The sequence below is a fragment of the Psammomys obesus genome, unplaced genomic scaffold (assembly GCF_907164565.1).
Source record: "Psammomys obesus unplaced genomic scaffold, mPsaObe1.curated_primary_1811, whole genome shotgun sequence".
Lineage (NCBI taxonomy): Eukaryota > Metazoa > Chordata > Mammalia > Rodentia > Muridae > Psammomys > Psammomys obesus.
In genome coordinates this window covers 58,444,626-58,472,307 of record NW_026585644.1, presented here as the reverse complement: position 1 = coordinate 58,472,307, position 27,682 = coordinate 58,444,626, and the positions used below count along the sequence as shown (strand labels likewise).

Sequence of the window (27,682 nt, the reverse complement as noted above, 5' to 3'; positions counted from 1 at the left end):
GCTACTCTAGCCCAACCCTTATGTACACACTGTTTGTCAGCTCTCACCCAGTGAAGGAAATTCCAATGAGCCACCCAAATGCCGAGTTTTTGGTCCACATTTTACCACATATCTATATTTCTTTTTCCTATTCTTTGCTCCTTTCCTTCATCACACAGGAATGTGTAAACCTTGTCAGTCCAAAAGAATTTTGTGACTCACTATTATAAGTTGAGCATTTATAAGATTCCACCTAGAAGGAATGTCAAGCAGTTTATAAATATTACTTTATTTAATACTGATAACACAATCATTGATACATTTGGTATTATATTACCTATTTTATTGATTAGGAAATTGAGGCCAGGGAGTCAGACAGTTTACTCAAAGACACAGAAATTGGTTTTGATTTTTTCCCTATTAATATATTACAGCTTGTGCAAAGACGAAACAAAAGCTTTCTTGATTTTTGTTCTTATGTTCTTTTCCTCTATGTTAATTACTGTTCACATCACAGACACTCATTTAGCATTCTTGTCAACAAGGATAGGGATGCTGCGTGTACACTACACAGCCACTGACACATCCGGAAATGTTTGTTGAGGTGTTGAAAAAAACAAGTTTTGTTTTTAAAGTATTTAAAATGTGTCAGTATTGCCTTTATCCCTTTTTCTCAGATGCAATAATTTTCTAAAACACTTCAAACACAAACAATTTTAAAAATCCAAAGAAATTAAAGCTCTAGAGTGTTTTTTTGGTTTGAAAAGTGCTTTTCATCTGGGTGTTTTTCTTTAGTTTCCTAACCTGGCTCTGTGACCCACAGCTTGACACAGTTTCCACAGCTTTCAAGATGGTCTTTGTCTGAATAGTGAAAAAATCAAGAACACAGAGGAAGAGCTCACCACAGTTTCAGCGGAACATATCAGAGGCCAAGGCTGATGCTGAGGCTCCTGTTGCCTCTGAGGAAGCAAACATTTCTTCATTGACAAGTGTTTAATTGGAAATTGTGAGGACCCAGTGTCATGTATAAACACGCAAATGTTTGAAAAGTTGTTCCCAGTGTAGTTTGTGCCAGACAGGCTCCAGGCTCCAGCAAACAGTGCCCCATTTATTCTGTTGGACTCATCTTCTAAAGATGTGTCAGGGCTCTCTGGGCCTTGTAGATTTCCGCAGCCAAAGGCCTATCTGTGTTTTCAAAGCAAAATCTTTATTCCCACATGGCACACATCAATCCTTCCCTTGCCAGTCTTGCTATTGTTAGTGCTTTGTCCTGATTCAGAAAAGGAATTAGAAAAATAACTTGCAAGGCATTTGCTCCATCTCTAAAAAGCATATGGTTGAATGTTCAGTAGTTTTTGAAAACCAATACAAAGTTAGCAACAGACTCCAGTTTCTTTGTCTGAATTAAAATCTTGACTGTTCTGAGATGTGTTTCTGTTAGTCCTAGTCCCAGGGAAAGACTGCTCAGCTAATAACTGAGTTCAGTGTAACTGGTGAGCTATAGAAAAGCAGTGCTTTATTGGAAGAATTAAAAAAGGATAATAGCAAATGGTCATTGTGGAATCTGTAAGCATTGGGCCTTAAAATCTCCCTTAAAATATACAATTTTAGAAAATAAAAATTACCAATATTATATTGCTTTTGCTTTGCCTTCCTGTTATCATACATCTTTCTCAAGAGAAATTGCTATTTTTTTTAAGTGTGTGTGCAAGTCACTGCTCTTGGAGAACTAAACAAGCTGAAAATTAACAACTTTCCTTAGGCTCATCAGAGGACTGAAGGGTGAACCAACCTAAGATTGAAGATGAGCAAATCCAGAGTCATAGTCAAGATTTACTCAGTTGGACCACTGGAGCCCTATGCAGGTAGAAACATGGAAATGGTGCTTTTGAAAAACTGGTAGAGACTGAGTCTAACATTCAGTACAGTGAAAGTAAGAAGTTCCTGGTGCCCTGGTCTTGGTGAAGGAGGTACCCTCCATTTGGGGAAATCACAAGGCAACCACAGTGAAGAGGACCTGAGATCAAATTCTCAACACGATGTAAAAAACCTTCTGCAGTATAGACTGTCAAAGCAGATGCTGAGCCTGATGGCCAACTGATGGGCAGAGTGAATGGAATTTTGTGTAAGAAGTGGGAAATAGTAAGAGCTGGAGGGGACGGGAACTCCACAAGGAGAGCAACAGAACAATATAATTTGAACACGGGGAACTTCCCAGAAAATCATACTCCAACCAAGGACTATTCGTGAGATGACCTGGAACCCCTGCACAGGTGTAGCCCATGGCAGTTCAGTGTCTAAGTGGTTTACATAGTAATGGAAAGAGGGACTGCCTCTGACATAATCTGATTGGCCTGCTCGTTGATCACTTCCCCCTGATGGGGGAGCAGCCTTACCAGGCCACAGCAGAGGACAATGCAGCCACTTTTGATGAGAACCGATAGACTAAGATCAGAAAGAAGAGGAGAACCTCCCCTATCAGTGGACTTGGGGAGTGACATGCATGCAGAAAGGGGAGGGAAGGTGGGATCGGGAGGGGAGAGGGAGGGGCTTATGGGGGGATACAAAATGAATAAAGTGTAATTAATAATAAAAAAAAGAGAAAAAAAACCACCAGTGGTGTCACATGCCTGTAATCCCACTGGTGGAGAGGGTCATCCTGGATTGGTTTCTGGCTGAGTCGGCGAGCTCCAGGCTCAGTCAGAGACCCTGTCATCACTGAGGAAAGCACGCAACCTCAATACCTCTACACTGACCTCTACATTCACCTTCACACTCACAAGAATCACACATACACATACATACACACATACAAATGCTCACACACACCACTAACACATATACAAATAAATGAATAATTGGGTCTGCCAATAATGTATATATTTGTTATTTTTGTTGTGTGGGAATTTAAAATAAAGAAAGGGCTTGTTCAGTTCAAAGACAAAGTCCATCAAAGAATAGAAGGTTATAAAATGGAATCACTTAAGGCAAACGATCCATGGAATGATGCCGTGCACAGCTAAGGTGTGTATTCACAGTAGTGTCTGGAGGGCTGTCTCCTAGATTATTCTTTTTTAATTAATTAATTTATTCACTTTACATTCTGATTGCAGTCCCTCTCCCTTTTCAATCCAGTCAGCCCCCCTTCCTTTCTCCCCATCCACTCTCCCCTATTCCTCAGAAGAGAGACACCACTACCCTCACCCCAGCTCGAGTTGCATCACAACTGAGCTCCTCCTCTTCCCCTGTGGCTTGGTGAGGCAGCCCTGCCAGAAGGAAGTGATCAAAAGGCAGGCAACAGAGTCCATGTCAGAGACATGCTCCCCTTATTAGGGAACCCACATGAAGCCCCAGCTGCCCATCGACTACATCTGACCTAGGTCCAGTTTATGCATGGTCCTTGGTTAGTTCTTCAGTCTCTGCAAGCTCCTCTAAACCCTGGTTAGTTGACTCCATTGTTCTTAGGTTTATTTCTGTTAACAGTATGAAATGACTCTAGTTTGATATAATAGCCTTTGCTTTGGAAAATACTTTCTGCACACATGAGGACTGGAGTTTGGATGCCCAAAACCAGTGGTCACACTGGTTGATGTGAATGATGTGGGAGTAGTAACCACTTGTTCTCCTAGGACAGAGATGTGACTGGAACTTAGAAAGATTTCACAGAATAGCTGTTTTAAAAAAAACTATTTTTAATGACTAAAGGATCAGAGAAAAGAAAAAGTTGTTCCAAGCAAAGAAGACCACAAAGGCAAGGGGAAAGAGGTGAATGTAGTGTTACATTCCTAGAGAGTGATGGAGATCCAGTATAGCTGTGTAGAAGATGAGATGGGTACCACTCAGTAACAAATGGTTCTTGAATGCCAGGCTATTTAGACCTTTGTTACCTGCCCCCAGCCACTCCCTGTTGTCTTGGCACAGAGTCTATGTAACCTGGAATAGTCCTTCTCCTCCTCCACCTCATCCTCCTCTTCCTCCTCCTCCTCCTCCTCCTCCTCCCTCAGCCTCCTAAGTGCTGGGATTATATAGGTGTGTACCTTTTACCTGGTTTAAATTTTCTTCAAAGAAGTAATATGATTTGACTTTTAAAAAAGAAAGTAGCTATAGCAAGAATGTTTTATAAGAACTAGGATGGTGAGATCCAGAGCCAGGAGGACAACGGATAATGGGGGATACTGTTGCTGTGGACCACATGAATCAAGGGTAATTCTTATTCTTAGAGATATTCTTAGAAAACAGAGCGGGCAGGATTTAATGAATAGGAAAATAAAGGATAAAATACTTTTGATTATTTTGTATCGCATAAATTGGCAGATGAAGAAGATTCCATCAGTGAGGATAATTCTTATGAAATGGAAGAGAGACCATGCAAGTGGAGTGCCCAGTACACATTATCCAGTATAGCTGTGCTCTAAGGGCACACAGAGGTTACTGCCACCTTAAAGCAGATCTCCAATCTAAAAAAAAGCAAATCAGTTTGACAGAGCAGTTAGGAGTAAAAAGAAAAATAGACTTGACTAATGACTGTACATCATATTTGAGTTGTTTTTTTTTAGAGTTAAAATCTTTATGTCAGAACCAGTGAAGTCATCAGGAGAGAGTAAAGCTGCTGGACTTGGGAGCCTAACACCAGGGAAGCATGGACAGGAAGATTGTAAGCATGAGCCCAACCTGGCCTCCCCAGGGTGAGAGATTCCATTTAAAAATCAAAAGTAACAAAATAATTAACAACAGTAACAACAACAACAATGAGAAACTGAAGGATTAGAGAAACAGGAGTGGTGCGAAGGAATAACAATTAGAAAGTGAGAAAAGTGTGCTACAGCAGAGTAATGGGTAAAAACACATTAAAGGCTTATTTTGAATGCAGGAAAAGAACTAGTTTCCTGTTGATTCTCTTTTAACAGCAACCAACTTGCATAGTTTACTCACTCTTTTCAGTTTGTTAAGAAGGGACAAATCTGAGGTGTGGGTGCTGACAGTGAGTTGAGTTTACTTTGCAGAAAAAGGATTGGAAGGTTTTGCACTGAGTGAAGAATGGCAGAGAAGGAGACTAACATAAAAGGAAAAGGGTTATTATTAGGATAAATTTTTCAAAACACTTGATAAAGTCTATGACAAACTGTTAGAGAAAAGGCCAATATTGTGCAATTTGGTGCAGTAGCAGGCTCTTGGGAGAAAAGAGTATCAGCATGCTATCTTACAAACAGCACACTTGCATTTTGATTGCTACTAGGAGGATTTGAGGCAGATGCAGTTAGATACTTTTATCTTGCTTGTATAAACTAAAACTTTAAAACTCAGGTGCCTATGCTCTGTCTCAGCAAACCTGCTAGTAGTAACTCACAACCTTCTGATTTTTAGTCCATGGCAACATCTATTATCTCAGAGCCTTGCTTTGCCTTGAAACTTTTTGCTGTACATTCTCTCTAACTCTGCCAACCATGACAAGTGAAAAACTAAAGTAGATGGCATTTGGAGGCCAACAGAGTCAAGAGGGAGGGACAGACGGTGGCTGGAAGACTTTTTTAGTTCCAGCATTGCTGTATAGACTAAGAATGCTTATAAAAGGTGGTATTTATAGACTGTAAAAGTCAAATGATACTTTGAGGACAATGAAAAATATTCCAGTATAAAACACTCTCATAACTTGACCTTCAGCAAGGAAAACAACCCTTTTTTGAATTGAATAAATCTTACTGATAGCCCTTTTATAAAGCCCTTTTATAAAATGGTAAGTAGGGTGGAAAAAATCAAACTTACAAGTACAGAATATGTTTAAGGTAAGATACACCTGCAATACTGAGTATCATAGGTATAATACTTGTGTATCAAGTATTAAAAGGATGATTTGAGAGTGAATCCTTGGATCATTAAAGACCTTTAAAAACATATTGAACATGATGATTTTCAGTTAAATCCATCTAGCTAACTTTAATGCTTACCAAGCATCGACAAGTAAGGTATTGATCAATATAATACCCAGCTTGAAAATGGAAGAGTAAGTCTAGCCCCAGTACTCTGCTCATTCTGACTGAAAGGACACACAGGACAGAGCTATACATGTAAATTTATCCATACAGTGGGCAGACCCAGAAAAACTAGAAACTCCTGGTCCTTGAATCTATAGCAGTATTAAAATAAAATAAAGTAATTTTCTGCATGTGTATGAGCGGTGTGGGTGTTTTTGTTTGCATGTGTACATGTGCATGTATTCATGCCTATGGAAGCTGAAAGTTGACATCCAGATCTTCCTTCATGTCTCTACCTTATTAATTGAAGTTGTCCCTCTTAACTGAACCCAAAACTTTGTAGCAGAGACAGATTTGGGAAACAGAAGCTATCCAGCTTGCCACTGGGATCTCCATCTGTGCCTGACAACCCTGGAATTACAGGCATGCCACTATGCCCACCCTGCATTACCTTTGAGCATAATTAAATATGTCGTGGTTCAATCTCCTGCTCAAACTCAGTATTCCATTCTTTAAAAAAAAAAAAAGAAATGATAATTTAATTGAACTAATTTCTCATTAATCTTAATATTTGTCATAATAAAAACTAAAAATTTTTCATAAGCTTGTGATCAGCTTTCTCCCATGCAGAAAGCATATATTATCTTAAATATTTTTTCTGATGTAACTTTTTTAATTTTAATTTTTTATTATTAATCAAAGTTTATTCACTTTGTAGCCCAGCAGTAGCCACCTTCCTCATTCCCTCCCAGTTCCATCCTCCCTCCTTCTCCTCCTATGACCCTCTCCAAGTCCACTGATAGGGGAGGTTCTCCTCCCATTCCTTCTGATCCTAGCCTATGAGGTCTCACCAGGGCTGGCTGCATTGTCTTCCTCTGTGGCCTGGTAAGGCTGCTCTCCCATCAGGGGGAGGTGATCAAAGAGCCAGACACTGAGTTCATGTCAGAGACAGTCCCAGTTTCTTACTAGGAAACCCACCTAGATAATGAGCTGCCATAGGCTACATCTGTGCAGGGGTTCTAGGTTATCTCCATGCATGGTCCTTGGTTGGAGTAGCAGTCTCAGAAAAGACCCCTGGGCCCAGAATTTTTGGGTTCTGCTGCTCTCCCTGTGGAGCTCCTGTCCCCTCCTAGGAATATATCCAAAATATGCTCAAGTACACAACAAGGACATTTGCTCAACCATGTTCGCAGCAGCTTTATTCGTAATAGCCAGAATCTGAAAATAACCCAGATGCCCCTCAACTGAGGAATGGATACAAAAATTGTGGTACATTTACACAATGGTGTACTATTCAGCAATTAAAAACAAGGAAATCATGAAATTTGTGGGCAAATGGTGGGATCAAGAAAAGATCATCCTGAGTGAGGTATCTCAGAAGTAAAAAGACACACATGGCATATACTTACTCATAAGTGGATATTAGACATACAATATAGGAAAAACACACTAAAATCTGTACACCCAAAGAAGCTAAGCAAGAAGGAGGACCCTGGGTAAGAGGATCAATCCTCACTCAGAAAGGCAAATGAGATGGACATCAGAAAAGAGAGAAAATAGGAAACAGGAAAGGAGCCTACCACAGAGGGCTTCTGAAAGAATCTACTCAGCAGTATATCATAGCAGCTGCTGATGCTCATAACCAAACTTTGGGTAGAATGCAGGGAATCTTATGAAAGAATGGGGAGATAGAAAGAACTAAAGGGGACAGAAGTATTCCATTCTTAATCTTGCATGTAGCACATCCTCAGTAAACTGTTAAGATATTAATATTTGCCAAATAATTATTAATATTAAATTATATTAATTTCTATTTAATATAAAATTTAATATAAATTAATATAAATATATAAATGACTATATTTATTAATTAATTATTAATAAATATATTTGTTAATATGAGTATTAAATTATATTAATTTAATATTAAATTATATTAATATTATGATTAATATTAAAATATAAATATTTGGAGGGGCCAAGATGGCAGCGCCAGGAAAACACTGTGTCTGAGAAGCGGGACAGCACTCTCCGTGCAGCGACCAGGAGACTGAACTCTGAGCCCTAAAACTACAGAGATCGTGTGTCCCAGGTGAGGGGAGGCTCCCTCAGCTTGGGAATCGGTTGGGTCCACTCTCGGGCCGCCCAGCCAGAACCCTGAAAATATCCTGGGTAACACGGGCTTTGGGTCTCCGGGCTGGAGCCACAAGCCTGCATGTCCCGATCACTTTCCCAGGCTGATTGGTGGGCACAAGGGTGCCAGAGACTGAGAATACCAGTCGCAAGAAAACCCCACGGGGAAGGAAAGTTGCGAGACTGGTCACGGGTCCCCCAGTCTTTCCCTGGAAGGTCTCACTGACCGCGGGTACCCACCACCATCACAACTGAGCTCCCGCTGCGCGCAGAGAGCGGCTGCGCGCCCAGCCCAAAATCCCTATTCCCTCTTCGGAGGAGGCAGGAGGCATCCAGCAGAATCTGCCACAGACCACATTCTGAGAAAACCCAATCCTTTCGGGCACTCTCCCAAATGCCGCCATAACCCTGCCATGGCAGAGCTGAAGGATAAAGAGGCGCACAGCGGTTTCACAGTGCCGGGACCCCAATGCTCCCAGCTGCTCCTAGCAAACAAGCTTCAGCTCAGGATCTGTGACTGTGGTCATTCTACACGTCCTGAGATTCTCCTGGGTCCAGCACAGTAAGGTCTAACACCAAGTCCTGTCACCGGCGCCCCACCCCCGACCCCTGGCAGAGAAACCCAGGCTCAGGATCGGACTAAGAAGTCCCAACCCCTTCTGGCACTTCGCTGAGAGCACTGCCATAAGCTTTCCCTAGTGGAGGGGAAGGTCAGAGGGGAAGGACAGAGAGGCAGCCTGCCACAGGACACAGCACCCCCTCTTCAGCTCACCCAGCGGCCCCTAGCAGAGAAACCCAAGCTCTGGATCTGAGGACACTCAACCCTACCTGGTACTCTCTCAGGATCAACAAATATAGGGTCTTTCACCAGGCTGCTTCTGGCAGAGAGATCTGGGCCCGGGATCTTGGATTGAGAACATTCAACCTAACTCCTTCCCACACTACCCCGGGACCAGACAACATAACCCCTCCTGGCAGAGAGAAAGGACAGAGAGGCAGCACACAGGAAAGATGGACACCGAGTCCTGCGGCCACAGTGTCACAGAGCTGACTGTTAGCCTACCCACACATTTCCGCAGCAGGACCAAATCAGAGAGTAGACAGCAAGGAGAACCCCTGTGCATTCCAACTGGTCCTGCAAGAGAGTGAGTGATCCTTCTAGGGAGTTTGCCCCAGACCCAGAGCCTCTACACAGAAGCAACCAGACGAGATCCCTGTCACCCACATCCATAGTGTGGGCATCATAGGGATTCTTGGGATAGTGACCCCAACATTGAAGCCTCTGCCTTGTGGGTCCACCAGTGTAATCCAGGCAAACAATCCCTGGATCTCAGACAAAACTGCATAATAGTGGCCTGCAGGCCACTGCAATAGTCAAAGAATCTCTGCATGCACACTGTGCCCGCTAAAAGCGCATTCGAATAGCACCAATGTCACATTCCTTACTTAGACAAAACTGAAAACACAACGCATACTCCCAAACCAGTGAACCTCTCTCATTCCTGAAAAACCAGTCCAGAAAACAGAAAGAGACAGTCATAGCCCGAACTACAAACTTGAGGAACAAACAGTGAGGGTTATAAATAACCAGATGGCTAGAGGCAGACATAAGAACACACCCAATAAAAATCAGGACATAATGACCTCACCAGCAACCCCACAAAACAATGAACACTTCAATTCACTAGATATACAAGAAAATGACCTCAAAACTATGTTTCTCCATCTATTAGAGGCCCATAAAGATGAAATGAACAAAGCCCTCAGAGAAATAGCCAAAGAAATCGAGATGAACCAAGAGGAAATAAATCGTGCTCTCAGAGAAATGACCACGAAAATTGAGGCAAACAAAGAAGAAATGCACAAAGCTCTCAGAGAAATGTCCACATATATGAAGGCAAATAAAGAAGAAATAAACAAAGCTCTCATAGAAATACAGGCAATTATAGCCAAAGAAGTAGAGGCACAATTAGTGATACATAGAGAGGAAACGGACAAAAAAATAGAAGCAATCATTGAAAAGTAGGACTCCACATTCAAACAGATGAAGGAAATGGTGCAAGACATGAAAACAGAATTAGAATCAATAAAGAAAGCACAAATAGAGAAAAACCAGGAGCTGGAGAACATAGAAAAAAGATCGGAAACTACAAAGGTAAGCATCACAACAGAATACAAGAGATAGAAGAAAGAATCTCAGGAGCCGAAGATACACTTGCGGAAATTGACACGTCTCTCAAAGAAAAAATAAAATCAGAAAAGTTCCAAACACAAAACATCCAAGAGATCAAGGACACCATGAAAAGACAAAATCTACGAATAATAGGAGTAGGAGAAAAAGAACACATCAGGCTCAAAGGTCCGGAAAATATTTTCAAGAAAATTATAGAAGAAAACTTTCCCAACTTAAAGAAGGAGATGGCCATAAACATACAAGAGGCCTACAGAACACTAAGTAGACTAGACCAGAAAAGAAATTCTTCACGTCACATCATAGTCAAAACACTGAACCTACAGAACAAAGAAAAAATTCTAAAAGCAGCAAGGGAAAAAGGCCAAGTAACATATGAAGGTAGACCTATCAGAATCACACCAGATTTCTCAACAGAAACTATGAAAGTCAGAAGGGCTTGGACAGAAATCGTACAGTCCTTAAGGGACCACAGATTCCAACCCAGACTACTATACCCAGCAAAACTTTCAATCCACATAGACGGAGAATTCAAAATATTTCATGACAAAACCAAATTTAAACAATATCTACATAGTAACCCAGCTGTACAGAAGTTACTAGAAGGGAAACTCCAAACCAAAGAAAACAACTACATCTAAGGAAACAGAGGAAATAGATAACTACACAATAAAAAAACCCAAAAGAATACAAGCAATGAAACTCAGTGACACCACCAACCCCACATCAAAAGAAAGTAACAATTGTTGGTCACTAGTATCTATCAATATCAACGGACTCAACTCTTCAATAAAAAGACATAGACTAACAGAATGGTTGCAGAAACAGGATCCAACATTCTGTTGCATCCAAGGAACACACCTAAGCAACAAAGATAAACACTATCTCAGAGTAAAGGGCTAGAAAAAAGTTTTTCTTTTTTTTTTTTAACTATTGTATATGCTTTATATATGCTTGATTTTAAATTCTTGTGCCCTAAATTAGGAGTGTACAAGTAGCTATTTGGAAAAAATATTAATGGTATCTCATTTTTTTTAATTTTATTTTTCTTTTTAGTTACATTTTGTTAACTCTGTGTCCCAGCTGTGTCCCGCTCCCTCATTCCCTCCCCAACCCCGCACTCCCTCCTAGACTCCTCCCTGCCCCTTTCCAAGTCTACTGATAGGGGAGGACCTCCTCCCCTTTCATTTGACCCTGTTTTATCAGGTACCTTCAGGGCTGGCTGCAAAGTCCTCCTCTGTAGCCTAACAGACTGCTCCTCCCCTGGGGGGGGGGGGTGTCAAACAGCCTGCACTTGAGATCCTGTTAGAAATAGTCTGTGTTCCCCTTACTTTGGAAAACTACTTGGTTACTGAGCTACCACGGGCCACATCCGAGCCGAAGTTCTAGGTTATATCCATAGATAGTCCTTGTTTGAGTGTCAGTCTCAGAAAAGACCCTGTGCCCGGATATATTTGGTCCTTGTAGAGCTCCTATCCTTTCCATATCATACTAACTTCCCTTCTTTCATATGATTCCCTGCACTCTGCCGAGGGTTTGGTTATGAGTCTTAGTGTCTGCTTTGAAACACTGCTAGGTAGAGTCTTTCAGATGCCTTTTGTGGTAGACTCCTGTCATACGTTCAATGCACATCCCATTTGTCTTTCTCAATGAGGATTAATCACCTTCGCCTGTGTCTACTTTCTTGATTATCTTCTTTAGGTGTGTAGATTTCATTATGTTTATCATATCTTGTAGGTCTATATAAGCGAGTATATACCAAGTTTGTCTTTCTCCTTCTGGGATACTTCACTCAGAATGATCTTTTCTAGATCCCACCACTTGCCTGCAAATTTCATGATTTCCCCCTTTTTGATTGCTGAGTAGTATTCCATTGTGTAAAAATGCCACAATTTCTGTATCCATTTCTCTGTTGATGGATATCTGGGTTCTGTCCAGGTTCTAGCTATTACAAATAAAGCTGCTACAAACATGGTTGAGCAAATGTCCTTATTGTGTACTTGAGCAAATTTTGGGTATATACCTAGGAGTGGTATAGCTGGGTCTTGAGGTAGCACTACTCCTAGTTGTCTGAGAAAGCGCCAGATTGACTTCCAGAGTGGTTGAACCAGTTTACATTCCCATTGGCAATGGAGGAGGGTTCCCTTTTCTCCACAACCTCACCAGCATGTGCTATCACTTGAGTTTTTCATCTTGGCCATTCTGATGGGTGTAAGGTGAAATCTCAGGGTTGTTTTGATTTGCATTTCCCTAATGGCTAATGAGGTTGAGCATTTCTTTAAGTGTTTCTCTGCCATTCGATGTTCCTCTTTCAAGAATTCTCTGTTTAGCTCTGTTCCCCATTTTTTAAGTGGATTACTTGGATTGTTGCTTTTCTGTTTCTTTAGTTATTTATATATAGTGGATATTAGCCCTCTGTCAAATAAAGGGTTGGTGAAGATTCTTTCCCAATCTGTAGGCTGTCTATTTGTTTTGATGACAGTGTCTTTTGCTTTACAGAAGCTTTTCAATTTCATGAGGTCCCATTTATTGATTGTTGCTCTTAGAGCCTGTGCTGTTGGTGTTCTGTTCAGGAAGTTGTTTCCTGTGCCAATGAGTTCTAGGCTGTTTCCCACTTTTTTTTTCCAACTGATTTAGAGTATCTGGTTTTATGTTGAGGTCCTTGATCCCCTTGGACTTTAGTTTTGTGCAGGGTGATAAATATGGATCTATTTTCATTTTTCTGCATGTAGACATCCAGTTGGTCCAGCACCATTTGTTGAAGATGCTGTCTTTTTTTCCATTGAATGGATTTGGCTTCTTTGTCAAATATTGAGTATTCATAGGTGTGTGGGTTTATTTCTGGGTCTTCTAAGCGGTTCCATTGATCCTCCTTTCTGTTTCTATGCCAATACCATGCAGTTTTTATTACTGTTGCCCTGTAGTACAGCTTGAGATCGGGGATGGAGATACCTCCAGATGATCTGTTGTTGTACAGGATTGTTTTGGAGATTCTGGGTTTTTTGTTTCTCCATATGAAGCTGAGAATCTTTTTTTCAAGGTCTGTAAAGAATTGAGTTGCTATTTTGATGGGAATTGCATTGAATCTGTAGATTGCTTTTGGCAGGATGGCCATTTTCACAATGTTAATCCTACCAATCCATGAGCACGGGAGATCTTTCCATCTTCTGAGATCTTCTTCAATTTCTTTCTTCAAAGACTTGAAGTTTTTCTCAAACAGGTCTTTCACTTGCTTGGTTAGAGTCACACCAAGGTACTTTATGTTATTAGTGGCTATTGTGAAGGGTGTTGTTTCCCTAATTTCTTTCTCAGCCTTTTTGTCTTTGGTATACAAGAGGGCTTCTGATTTTTTTTTTAGTTGATTTTGTATCCTGCCACTTTGCTGAAGGTGTTTATCAGCTGAAGAAGTTCTCTGGTTGAATCTTTGGGTTCGCTCATGTATACTATCATATCATCTGCAAATAGTGACACTTTGACCTCTTCCTTTCTGATTTGTATCCCCTTGATCTCCTTTAGTTGTCTTATTGCTCTGGCTAGGACTTCAAGTACAATGTTGAAGAGATATGGAGAGAGTGGGCAGCCTTGTCTTGTCCCTGATTTCAGTGGGATTGATTTGAGTTTCTCTCCATTGAGTTTGATGTTGGCTATAGGCTTGCTGTATATTGCCTTTACTATCTTTAGGTATGTGCCTTGTATCCCTGATCTCTCCAAGACTTTAAACATAAATGGGTGCTGGACTTTGTCAAATGCTTTTTCAGCATCTAAGGAGATGATCATGTGGTTTTTATCCTTCATTTTGTTTATGTGGTGGATTACATTGATGGATTTCCTTATGTTGAAACACCCTTGCATTCCTGGGATGAAGCCTACTTGGTCATGGTGAATGATATCTTTGATGTGTTCTTGGATTCAGTTTGCAAGTATTTTATTGAGTATTTTTGCATCAATGTTCATAAGAGAGATAGGTCTGAAGTTCTCTTTTTTTGTTGGATCTTTGTGTGGTTTAGGTATCAAGGTGACTGTGGCTTCATAGAATGAGTTTGGTAGTGTTCCTTCTATTTCTATTTTATGGAATAGTTTGAGAAGAATTGGTATTAGTACTTCTTTGAAGGTCTTGTAGAATTCGGCGCTGAAGCCATCTGGTCCAGGGCTTTTTTTGGAGGGGAGACTGTTAATGACTGCTTCAATTTCCTTGGGAGATATAGGGCTATTCAGTCTTTCTACCTGATCTTGACTTAGTTTTGGTAGATGGAATCTTTCAAGAAAGTTATCCATTTCATTTAGATTTTCATATTTTGTGCCATATAGGCTTTTGTAGTATGACCTAATAATCGTTTGGATTTCCTCAGTGTCTGTAGTTATGTCCCCATTTTCCTTTCTGATTTTGCTGATTTGGATAGTTTCTCTCTGCTTTTTAGTTAGTTTGGCTAAGGGTTTGTCTATCTTGTTGATTTTCTCAAAGAACAAGCTTTTTGTTTCATTGATTCTTTGAATAGTTTTCTTTGTTTCTAATTGATTGATTTCTGCCCTTAGTTTGATTATTTCCAGCCGTCTGCTCCTCTTGGGTGTATCTGCTTCTTTTTTTTCTAGGTTTTTCAGTTGGGCCATTAAGTTGTTTGTATATGATGTTACGGATTTCTTCTTGTAGGCACTTAGTGCTATAAATTTTCCTCTGAGCACTGCTTTCAGTGTGTCCCATAAATTTGGGTATGTTGTGCCTTCATTTTCATTGAATTCTAGAAAGTCTTTAATTTCTTTCTTTATTTCTTCCTTGACCCAGCTGTCATTGAGTAGTAAGTTGTTCAGTTTCCATGTGCGTGTCGGCTTTTGTTGTTTCTCTTGTTGTTGATGTCCAGCTTTAGTCCATGGTGGTCAGATAGTATACAAGGGATTATTTCAATCCTTTTGTATCTGTTGAGGCTTGCTTTGTGACCAACTATATGGTCTATTTTGGAGAAGGTTCCATGTGGTGCTGAAAAGAAGGTGTACTTTTTTGAGTTTGGGTGAAAAGATCTGTAGACGTCTATTAGGTCCAATTTGATTTAGGGATTCTGTGAGTGCTTTTATTTCCCTATTTGGTGTCTGTCTGGTTGATCTGTCCCTTGATGAGAGTGGGGTGTTGAAGTCTCCCACTATTAAGGTATTAGGATCAATGTATGATTTAAGCTTTAATATTGTTTCATTTACGAATGTAGGTGCTCTTGTATTTGGGGCATAGGTATTCAAAATTGTGATGTCCTCTTGTTGGATTTTTCCTTTGATAGAATATAGTGGCCCTCCTTATCTTTTTTGATTAACTTTGGATGAAAGTCTATTTTATTAGATATTAGGATGGCTACTCCAGCTTGTTTTCTGGAACCATTTGCTTGAAAAACTTTTTTCCAGCCCTTTACTCTGAGGTAGTGTTTATCTTTGTTGCATAGGTGTGTTTCTTGGATGCAACAGAATGTTGGGTCCTGTTTCCGTAACCATTCTGTTAGCCTGTGTCTTTTTATTGGTGAGTTGAGTCCATTAATATTGATAGATAATATTGACCAATGCATGTTAGTTCCTTTTGTAATGGAGTCGATGATCTTATCCTGTTTCATTGCTTGTTTTCTTTTCATTTTTGTTGGGATATTATCTGTATGCCCTGTTTTCTTGGGTGAATTCGTTTTCGTTGGATTGGAGTTTTCCTTCTAGTATCTTCTGTAGGGTTGGTTTGCTGTGTAGATATTGCGTAAATTTAGTTTTGTCATGGAATATTTTGTTTTCTCCATCTATGTTGATTGAAAGCTTTGCAGGGTATAGTAGTCTGGGTTGACATTTGTGATCTCTTAGAGTCTCCATGATGCTTGCCCAGGCCCTTCTGGCTTTCATAGTTTCTGATGAGAAGTCTGGTGTGATTCTGATAGGTCTACCTTCATATGTTACTTGGCCTTTTTCCCTTGCTGCTTTTAATATCTTTTCTTTGTTCTGTAGATTTAGTGTTTTGACTATGATGTGACATGATGTGTTTCTTTTCTGGTCTAGTCTATTTGGTGTTCTGTAGGCCTCTTGTATATTTATGGACATCTCTTTCTTTAAGTTGGGAAAATTTTCTTCTATGATTTTCTTGAAAATATTTTCTGGACCTTGGAGCCTGGAGTCTTCTTTTTCATCAATTCCTATTATTCTTAGATTTTGTCTTTTCATAGCATCCTTGATTTCTTGGATATTTTGTGATTGGAAATTTTCTGATTTTACTTTTTCTTTGAGAGAAGTATCAATTTCTGCAAGTGTGTCTTCAGCTCCAGAGATTCTCTCTTCCATCTCTTGTATTCTGTTGGTGATGCTTACTTTTGTGGTTCCTGATCCTTTCTCCAAGTTCTCCAGCTCAAAAGTTTTCTCATTTTGTGTTTTCTTTATTGATTCTAATTCTGTTTTCATGCCTTGCACCATTTCTTTCATGTGTTTGAATTTGGATTCCTGCCTCTCTACGGTGGACTCTATTTCTTTGTTCATTTCCTTTTTATATGCCACTAATTTTTCCTCTACTTGTGCCTCTATTTGTTTGGCTATGTTTGCCTGTGTTTCTTTAAGGGTTTTGTCTATTTCTTCTTTCTTTACCTCCAATTGACTGGCCAACTCTTTGAAAGATTTGTTCATTTCCTCCTTATGAGCCTCAAATAATTGAACAAGCATGGCTTTAAGGTCATTTTCCTGTGCTTCTGGTGAATTGGAGTATCCATCGAGTTTGGGGTTTGCTGGTGAAGTCATGATGTCCTGGCCATTGGCTTATCTGAGACCTTCCCTGTTTGTTTTTGGATTCTGCTGATCAGACTGGTACTGTCTCTCTCTCGAGTCTGGAGAATTCTTCAGGAAGTTGAGAGAGGTCCCGTGTCCTTAGCGTGTGCTGAGGACTAGCTGTACAGGCAGGTCACTTGGCAGAGATCAGGGTATATGGGCTCTCTGTTCTCTGGTTTGGCCCTGCTTCTTTGATGTGCTCCGCCAGTTCTGTGCTGCTGTCACTGCCAGGTTATGAGGTCTTGCTGCAGCTGGAGATTTCAGGGTAGTCACGTCAGTAGGAATCGGGGTAACCAGGCTTTCTGTTCTCTGGTTTGGCCCTGGTTAGTCTTAAACTGGAGGGCTGATGTGCCCTGCCAGCTCAGTGCTGCTCCGCCGCCAGGTTAGAAAGTCCCGCCTCAACTCTAAAACAAAGTTTTTCAAGCAAATGGTTCCAGAAAACAAGCTGGAGTAGCCATCCTAATATCTAATAAAATAGACTTTCAACCCAAGTTAATAAAAAAAAGAGGAGGGCCACTATATTGTCATCAAAGGAAAAATCCACCAAGAGGACATCACAATTTTTTTGAATATCTATGCCCCAAATACAAGAGCACCTACATTCGTAAATGAAACAATATTAAAGCTTAAATCACACATTGATCCTAATACCTTAATAGTGGGAGACTTCAACACTCTACTCTCACCAAGGGACAGATCAACTAGACAGAAAACAAATAGGGAAATAAAAACACTTACAGAGTCCCTAAATCAAATGGACCTAATAGATGTCTACAGATCTTTTCATCCAAACTCAAAAGACTATACCTTCTTTTCGGCACCACATGGAACCTTCTCCAAAATAGACCATATAGTTGGTCATAAAGCAAGCCTCAAAAGATACAAAATAATTGAAATAATCTCTTGTATTCTATCTGACCACCATGGACTAAAGCTGGACCTCAACAACAACAGAAATAACAGAAAGCTGGCACGCACATGGAAACTGAACAACTTGTTACTCAATGACAGCTGGGTTAAGGAAGAAATAAAGAAAGAAATTAAAGACATCCTAGAATTCAATAAAATGAAGGCACAACATACCCAAATTTATGGAACACATTGAAAGCAGTGCTCAGAGGAAAATTTATAGCACTAAGTGCCTGCAAGAAGAAATTTGTAACATCACATACAAGCACCTTAATGGCCGAACTGAAAACCCTAAAAAAAAAAAAACAAAGCAGATATACCCAAGAGGAACAGATGGCTGGAAATAATCAAACTCAGGGCTGAAATCAATCAATTAGAAACAAAAAAAAACTATTCAAAGAATCAATGAAACAAAAAGCTGGTTCTTTGAGAAAAATCAACAAGATAGACAAACCCTTAGCCAAACTAATTAAAAACCAGAGAGAATCTATCCAAATAAGCAAAATCAGAAATGAAAAGGGGGACATAACTGCAGACACTGAAGAAATTCAAACAATCATTAGGTCATACTACGAAAGCTTACATGCCACAAAATATGAAAATCTAAATGAAATGGACAATTTTCTTGATAGATTCCATCTTCCAACAATAAGTCAAGATCAGGTAGAAAGACTGAATAGCCCTATGTCCCCCAAGGAAATTGAAGTAGTCATTAACAGTCTCCCCTCCAAAAAAAGCCCTGGGCAGATGGTTTCAGTGCAGAATTCTACCAGACCTTCAAAGTTGTGCTAACTCAAATTCTCTCCAAACTATTCCACAAAATAGAAATAGAAGGAACATTACCAAACTCATTCTATGAAGCCACAGTCACCTTGATACCTAAATCACACAAAGACCCAACAAAAAAGAGAACTTCAGACCTATCTCTCTTATGAACATTGATGCAAATATACTCAATAAAATACTTGCAAAGCAAATGCAAGAACACCTCAAAGATATCATCCACCATGACCAAGTAGGCTTCCTCCCAGGCATGCAAGGGTGTTTCAATATACAGAAATCCATCAGTGTAATCCACCACATAAACAAACTGAAGGTAAAAAAACCACATGATCATCTCCTTAGATACCAAAAAAGCATTTGACAAAGTCCAACATCCATTCATGTTTTTAAGTCTTGGAGAGATCAGGAATACAAGGCACATACTTAAACATAGTAAAGGCAATATACAGTAAGCCTATAGTCAACATCAAACTCATGGAGATAAACTTAAATCAATATCACTGAAATCAGGGACAAGACAAGGCTGCCCACTCTCTATCTCTTCAACATAGTACTTGAAGTCCTAGCCAGAGCAGTAAGACAACTAAAGGAGATCAAGGGTATACAAATCGGAAAGGAAGAAGTCAAAGTGTCCCTATTCGCAGATGATATGATAGTATACATGAGTGACCACAAAAATTCCACCAGAGAACTTCTTCAGCTAATAAAAAATTTCAGTAAAGTGGCAGGATACAAAATTAACTCAAAAAAATCAGAAGCCCTCCTGTATACCAAAGACAGAAGGGCTAAGAAAGAAATTAGGGAGACAACACCCTTCACAATAGCCACTAATAACATAAAGTACCTTGGGGTGACACTAACCAAGCAAGTTAAAGACCTGTTTGAGAAAAACTTCAAGTCTCTGAAGAAAGAAATTGAAGAAGATATCAGAAGATGGAAAGATCTCCCGTGCTCATGGATTGGTAGGATTAACATTGTGAAAATGGCCATCCTGCCAAAAGCAATCTACAGATTCAACGCAATTCCCATCAAAATAGCAACTCAATTCTTTACAGACCTTGAAAAAAAGATTCTCAGCTTCATATAGATAAACAAAAAAACCCAGGATCTCCAAAAAAATCCTGTACAACAACAGATCATCTGGAGGTATCTCCATCCCCGATCTCAAGCTGTACTACAGAGCAATAGTAATAAAAACTGCATGGTATTGGCCTAAAAACATAAAGGAGGATCAATGGAACTGAATAGAAGACCCAGAAATAAACCCACACACCTATGAATACTCAATTTTTGACAAAGAAGCCAAAACCATTCAATGGAAAAAAGACAGCATCTTCAACAAATGGTGCTGGTCCAACTGGATGTCCACATGCAGAAAAATGAAAATAGACACATGTTTATCACCCTGCACAAAACTAAAGTCCAAGTGGATCAAAGACCTCAACATAAAACCAGATACTCTAAATCTGTTAGAAGAAAAAGTGGGGAACAGCCTAGAACTCATTGGCACAGGAGAAATCTTCCTGAACAGAACACCAACAGCACAGGCTCTAAGGGCAACAATCAATAAATGGGACCTCATGAAACTGTAAATCTTCTGTAAAGCAAAGGACACCGTCATCGAAACAAAACGACTGCCTACAGATTCAGAAAGAATCTTCACTAACCCTTTATCTGACAGAGGACTAATATCCAGTATATACAAAGAACTAAAGAAGCTGAAAAGCAGCAAACCAAGTAATCCACTTAAAAAATGGGGAACAGAGCTAAAGAGAGAATTCCCTGTAGAAGAATATCGAATGGCAGAGAAGCACTTAAAGAAATGCTCAACCTCATTAGCCATCAGGGAAATGCAAATCAAACCAACCCTGAGATTTCACCTTACACCCATCAGAATGGCCAAGATGAAAAACTCAAGTGACAACACATGCTGGAGAGGTTGTGGAGAAAGGGGAACCCTCCTCCACTGCTGGTGGGAATGTAAACTGGTACAACCACTCTGGAAAGCTATCTGGCGCTTTCTCAGACAATTAGGACTAGTGCTTCTTCAAGACCCAGCTATACCACTGCTAGATATATACCCAAACTTTGCTCAAGTACACTAAAGGGATACTTGCTCAACCATGTTTATAGTAGCTTTATTTGTAATAGCCAGAACCTGGAAACAACCCAGATGTCGATCAACGGAGGAATGGGTACAGAAATTGTGGTATTTTTACACAATGGAATACTACTCAGCAATCAAAAAGGAGGAAATCATGAAATGTGCAGGCAAATGGTGAGATCTAGAAAAGATCATTCTGAGTGAAATATCCCAGAAGGAGAAAGACAAAAACGGTATATACTCACTTATATAGACCTATAAGATGTGATAAACATAATAAAATCTATACACCTAAAAAGATAATCAAGAGAGCGGACATGGGGTAAGATTATCAATCCTTGTTTATAAAGACAGATGGGATGTGCATTGAACGTATGACAGGAGTCTACTGAGCGCATCTGAAAGACTCTAACTAGCAGTGTTTTCAAAGCAGATACGAAGACTCATGACCAAACCTTCAGCAGAATACAGGGAATCTTATGAAAGAAGGGGAGTTAGTATGATGGGGAAAGGATAGGAGCTCCACAAGGACCAAATATATCTGGGCACAGGGTCTTTTCTGAGACTGACATTCAACCAAGGACCATGTATGGATATAACCTAGAACCTCTGCTCAGATGTAGCCTGTGGTAGCTCAGTAACCAATTGGTTTCCCATAGTGAGGGGAACAAGGACTATTTCTAACGGGAACTCAATGACTGGCTCTTTGACCTCCCCACCCCCCAAGGGAGGAGCATTCCTGTTAGACCACAGAGGAGGACTTTGCAGCCAGCCCTGAAGGTAACTGATAAAACAGGATCGGATGAATGGGGAGGAGGTCCTCCCCTATCAGTGGACTTGGAAAGGGGCACAGTTGAGATGAGGGAGGGAGGGTGGGATTGGGACGGAATGAGGGAGCGGGACACAGCTGGGATACAGAGTTATTAAAATGTAACTGATAAGAAAAAAATAAAATTAAAAATATATTAATATTTGCCAAATAAATTTATAACTAAAGAGAATCACACCAGTTGGTCATAGTGCTTTGCTATGTTACAGAGAAGAGCCCAGAGCTGAATGGGGTGGCTGACACCTATAATCCTAGCAGTTGAAAAGCTGAGGTGCAATGGTTGGTTCCAGCAAGTTTGAAGGCTGCCTTGGGTACATAGTGAGTGGACAACTGAACTACAGAATGAAAAATTGTATTAAAACAGGAAGAGTGGGAAAAGATAAAAGGAGGGAGGGAAGAAATGACAAAGAAAGTAAGGAGAAAAGAAAGAAATGAATGAAAGAAGGAAGGAACATGCTCTGACATAAAAAGAAAGGACTAATAATCCAATGGCAAGCACAAGAATGGATTGTTTTTTAAAAAAAGCTAAAGGGGCTCTTGTCCTATTCCCTGTCTTCTCCTATTTCTGATATCTATCGCATTTGTCCTTCTGAATGAGGATTGAGCACCTTCCCTAGGGCCTTCCTTGTTGTTCAGCTTCTTTAGGAGTATAGATTTTAGTATGTTTATCCTATATTATATGGGTCATATCCACTCATAAGTGAGTATACACCATGTGTGTCTTTCTGCTTCTGGGTTACCTCACTCAAGATGATCTTTTCTAGTTACCATCATTTGCCTGCAAATTTCATGATTTCCTTGTTTTTAATAGCTGAGTAGTATTTCATGGGGTGTGTAAATGTACTGCAATTTCTTCAGATGGCCTCTGAAAGACTTTGTTGATAGAGGTATGGAAGCAGAGGTTGCAACTCATAGCCAAACTTTGGGCAGAGTTCAGGGAAAGAAACGGGAGATAGAAATACTTGTATGGGACAGGAGCTCCATACCTTATGCCATAAAAACTGAACCCTGGGGGCCCTGAAAAGAATGTACCCCAACCAAGGACAATGCATGAAGAGGACCTAAAACCCCAGCTCACATGTAGCCCATAGACTCAGTCTCCAAGTGGGTTCCCTAGTAAGGTGAACAGAGGCTTTCTCTGACATGAACTCAGTGGCCTGCTCTTTGATCATCTCCCACTGAGGGAGGAGCAGCCTTACCAAGCCATAGAGAAAGACAATGCAGGCAGTCATGATGAGACCTGAGAGGCTAGGGTCAGAGGGAAGGGGAGGAGGACATCCCCTATCAGTAGACTAGGGAAGGGGCATGGGAGAAGAGGGAAGAAGCATGGGATTGGGAGAAGATGAGGGAGGAGGCCATAGCTGGGATACAAATTGAATAAATTGTAATAAATCATAATAAAAACAAAACAAAAAAGAAACAACAACAACAAAAAGCTAAGTGGTTTAGAGAGAGTGACAGTGGGTGGAAGAGAAAGTACATTTTAAAGCCCCACCTCCAGCTCAATTAGAAAGTCTCTGCTTTAAATTTTTCATAATATTGTGAGCGATGGGAAAGTCTGTGCCATCACAGGAGCCTCCAGGGCATAAAGGCATCCAACCTTCCGAGCTAAATCAAACTAGCATAGACCCTCATATGTGCAGGCTACCATTGGTCTCTGCCTTTCATGAAGCTAAGTCTGGCAGACAAAAAGAAGCAGAATATGTTTCCACTTATTTTACAGGCCAGTTTTTTGCTCTCATCATTTAATGATAAGGCTCTTGGAAGCCCATCGCGCATTCCCAGTATTCCCTAGTAGGAGTTTGGTAAGCAGCATTTTATCAAAGACACAAAGCTAATGCACTCATACACACGTGCACACACATACACACACACACACACACACACACACATGCACACTCTCACCCACGAACATGCACATGCACAAGCACACACATATGCATGCCTGCAAAGCAGAGCTTAGATGTCATGGCATGGTACAGCACCCTTAAATGCCCTTCACTGATGAGAACCCTCAATGTAAATTCCCTAAATAAATAAAATTACTAGAATACATGAGTATTTGGGTGCAAAGTGTCAAATCACACTGGATTTTTTTTTTCCCTTAGACAATATCTCATTCAGCTCAGGCTATCCTTGAACAAATAAACTCATAGCAATCCGCCTGCGTAGGCATCCGAGTGTTGGGATTACAAGTGTGAGTCACCATACTTGGGTAACAATTTTTTATTAAATCTATTTAGTGTGTGTGTGTGTGTGTGTGTATGTATGTGAACACATGCACAACATGCTGACTATGTGGAAATCAGAGGACAACTTGCAGAATCAGTGTAGTCCAGGGATTGAATTTAGTTCATTAGGGTTGGCAGCAAGCACATTTATCAAGTAGCCAACTTGATGGCCTCTGGGTGATAATTTAAAAAAAAATAATAAAATAACTAAGTCCACCTTAATAATTCTACTCTTCAGCCCCCATTCTCAGTTCACTGAATATGGAAAGAATATCCAGGTTCTATACATGTTCCAAAACACATGAAATCAGTCTTTCACATCGCTCAGGATTTCACAGCAGGCACTGTCTATGTACATGGGAGAAATTCTGATTCTATCTGCAACTGTTCTAAATCTGACTTCCCATTTTTCAAGTACTATTTATGTTAGTAAGGTCAAAAAGAATTTCAATTGTACCTTGCTCTTAGGTTTATGGTAAAAATTAAATGGTACAATATAAATAAGAAGTTTAAATGAACAGTGAAATGTATGGTCAGAACATCATAAATATCAACCTTGACCATTTTATATCTGAATGACACATGACCACACAACTAGCTCTTTGGGAAAACAACTCAAGAAAGTCAGTCTTTTTCACTAAGCAAAACAAAACATGTTACCAGATAGACTTGAAATAAGTAGGTACCATGGATTTAATTTTTGGAATATGTGTTTGTTAACTATAGCATGCAAAGCAATATTTTATTATTTATGTTACAATGTCTTTTTAAGTGTCCTTTAAAAATATCCAAGGTTCTTCTAGCTCTAAAATGTTGTGATATATTATAACAACTTAAAATGATACAATTTGTTAAATATGCTGGAAATTGTGGCATTATATGACTGGATTGACAGGAAACAGCAGAGACGCAGAGTGGAGCCTGTAATAGTACAGGAGAAAATATTGCCCTCTTTTTAATCTACAACTGAAGGTCTCAGGCTGTGCTTCCAAGTACACTAAAAAAAGCAAGGGAGGTGTAATCTGCAAAGCACGAAGTGTAGGCAAGACTCACAGAAACCCAAGCAGAGCAGAGGAAGTATGTAGAATTCCACCAAATCACTTCAAATCTTCACCTTCAACCGTGATCAAAGAACATGCACAAAGTTTAACTCAGGAGAGGAACTTAGCTAAGTAACATCATTCGAGAGATTAAAAAATTAAAAGCTGATAATTAGACAACAGTTCAATTTGTAAAGTACTTAACATGTAAGTATAAGAACCAAACACCCACATCAAAACCAGGGGCATGGGCCTATGTTTGTGACCCCACACTGACAGGATGAAATCATGTGGATTCCCAGAGCTCACTGGCTAAATTACCCTCAGAATCAGTGACCTCCAGGTTCACTGAGATGTGCTGTCTCAAAAAAGCTTAAGGAATAAAGGAATAAAACCTTTGAGAAAGATGTTTACAGTTGACTACAGGCCCCCAAGCCTCCACACCTCTAAAGAGATAAATGACAAACTCAAGATCACTTGTGGAACTTGGGATCTAGAAAACAGAACTGCAAGAGTAGCCAAATATATTAAAACCGTCTTTGTGTGATGTGCACACAGATAAATGATTTTCTTTTCCTCACTTAGACATGTTAGCTTTCTTCATTCACCTGCAACTCCACCAGCTCTTGTCTAAGGAAAATAGACATGGTTCATAATCTTGGATTCCAGAGAAATGTCTGGATTTACACGTAAGTCTGCAACATGGTTCTTCCTTTAGATGTAACTCTGTACCTTGGGACAACATTAAATATTGTGGTGACAATGATGTCTCAAAACCAAAAGCAGAGAACAAATCACAAGCAAGAAACAGCTCGGGTATATCTTTGTTTTAAGCAAAACATATACTCAAATCCAAATAAAGTAGATAATAGGGTGTGTGTAACTAGTGACTATTTAACGATCACACAGAACCAAACTCCTCTCAATTAACCACAGAGATTGTAAAACACTTAACTCTGAGAAAAACAGTTGAGAGCCTGTGAGCACAATGTCTCCACTTTTATATTCACTAATTCAGTCATTTATTTGTTCGCTGTGCACTATTTCCTACGTATTCGTCCATTAATTCATTCAGTTCTACTTCATAGTCATTTGTTATTGAGTACTATAAGGCAGGCACTGGCAACTCAGGAACCAGGCCTTTCACACCCAATAGAAAATGAAAGCAAGAAACCCCCAAAGTGTTCCCACCCCACCCTGGTTAATCCCTTTTGGCAGCTCAAGGTCTAGGGGAAATTCCAGAGAAGGGCTGAAGGGAGTTCCTAGGCAGCTGAAAGGCAGGCAGGGCCCTAGGAGAAAGGCTACAGGTGACAGGCACCAGCTGTTGGGCTCTCCCTCTGGGTTTCAGTATGATGGCAGGCAGTGCCTGGCCTCTGCGCTTGGCTCTCCAGCACTGTCAGGAAGCTCACTGGCAGCCAGGCAGGCTGGCCTCAGTCAGCCCTCCCGACTACCGCGAGAAGCGGGTCGCCCACGGCCCGGGCTCACGCACCTTGTCAAGAGGGTCTGCGGAGCAGCTGCAGCAACACGCCAGCGAGGCCTGCGGACTAGAAACGCATCCTGGGGGCGGGACCGGGAAGGTCTCTTGGCCCCTGCTGGGCCCTCAGGGCGGGCCTCCAGAGGCCGCAGAAGGCAGAAGAGCCCTGGAGCTCTGGGTCTGCGCTCCTGGCTTCTTCACCTGCCAGGGCACCTGCGGAGTGAATCCTGGCCGGTGGGAGGCAGACACTGATGCGACCCTCCCTGCTGCAGTCTGAGACCTGGGCTTAAACAGAGGCAGTGGCGGGACCCGAACCAGGTCGGTGTCTGCCTCAGGAGCCTGGCTTAGAGCAAGGAGGATCCTTAAGGCCCGGCTTCTGGAGATCTTGTGCTGGGAACTGTCAAACTCCTTCCTAAGGGAAGCAACTAAATTATTTTGCCCTTAGTAGTAATCATTCGGCCCTAGGAAGGCTGAGCACACAGGAAGATCGCCCAGGACTTTGAGGCTTATTAGCAAGGGCTACAGAATGAATGAGACCCAGTTTCTCTCTCTCTCTCTCTTTCTCTCTCTCTCTCTCTCTCTCTCTCTCCAAGCTATATTTTTCTATTTTTTTATTAATACAGTTTATTCACTTTGTATCCCAGCTGTAGCTCCCTCCCTTGTCCCCTCCCAATCCTGCCCTCCCTCCTTCTTCTCCTCCCATGCCCGTCCCCCAGTCCACTGATAGGGGAGGTCCTCCTCAAAATTAAAACAAACCTCCAGGCTATTTTCTCCCTTCCTTCAAGGTTGAAGGACCCTAAGAGAGGAGGTGATCATGAAGGCAGAAGTCATGATGTAAACTAGGAGAACAGAAAATCATTTGTATGTTTAGGAAGGTAGCCGGGAAAGAAATATGCTTCAGTACTCACAAAGTACAAGTGCACGTATTTTTTTAACGTTTTGTGTTCTGGTGAGTCTAAGTCTCTTTGTTTAACCAGTCTTTTATCAGAGTTATCTTTGTGAAATACTTCACAGTTTCTGTCTCTCAGAATCCTTACACACACAAGAAAAAATCAGGCATACTGGTGTGTGTGCGTGTGCGTGTGCGTGTGTGTGTGTTATCTCAGATCCCAGAAGATGGAGGCAGGAGGATCTTGAATACCAGGCCAGAGTGAGCTTCATAGGAGGAGTGCAAGAAAACGAAAACTCACATGCTTCGAAAAACAGGAAAGAAAAAAATTAAACATCTAGGAAGAGAAACATGCAGAGGCCTCTCACCTACATACATATGAC

The 27,682-nt window shown here is 40.7% G+C and overlaps 1 protein-coding gene across 3 annotated transcripts in view; it reads right to left on the bottom strand.

The window, feature by feature from the left end:
- The window catches only part of Cpq (carboxypeptidase Q), a 581,425-nt gene extending 554,452 nt beyond the window's left edge, over positions 1-26,973 (bottom strand). For all 3 annotated transcript variants that reach the window (XM_055620026.1, XM_055620042.1, XM_055620034.1), the window contains exon 1: positions 26,426-26,973. The gene's annotated coding sequence lies outside the window, so the exon portion shown is untranslated. The remainder of the gene's footprint in view (positions 1-26,425) is intronic.
- Positions 26,974-27,682: the final 709 nt, after the last annotated feature.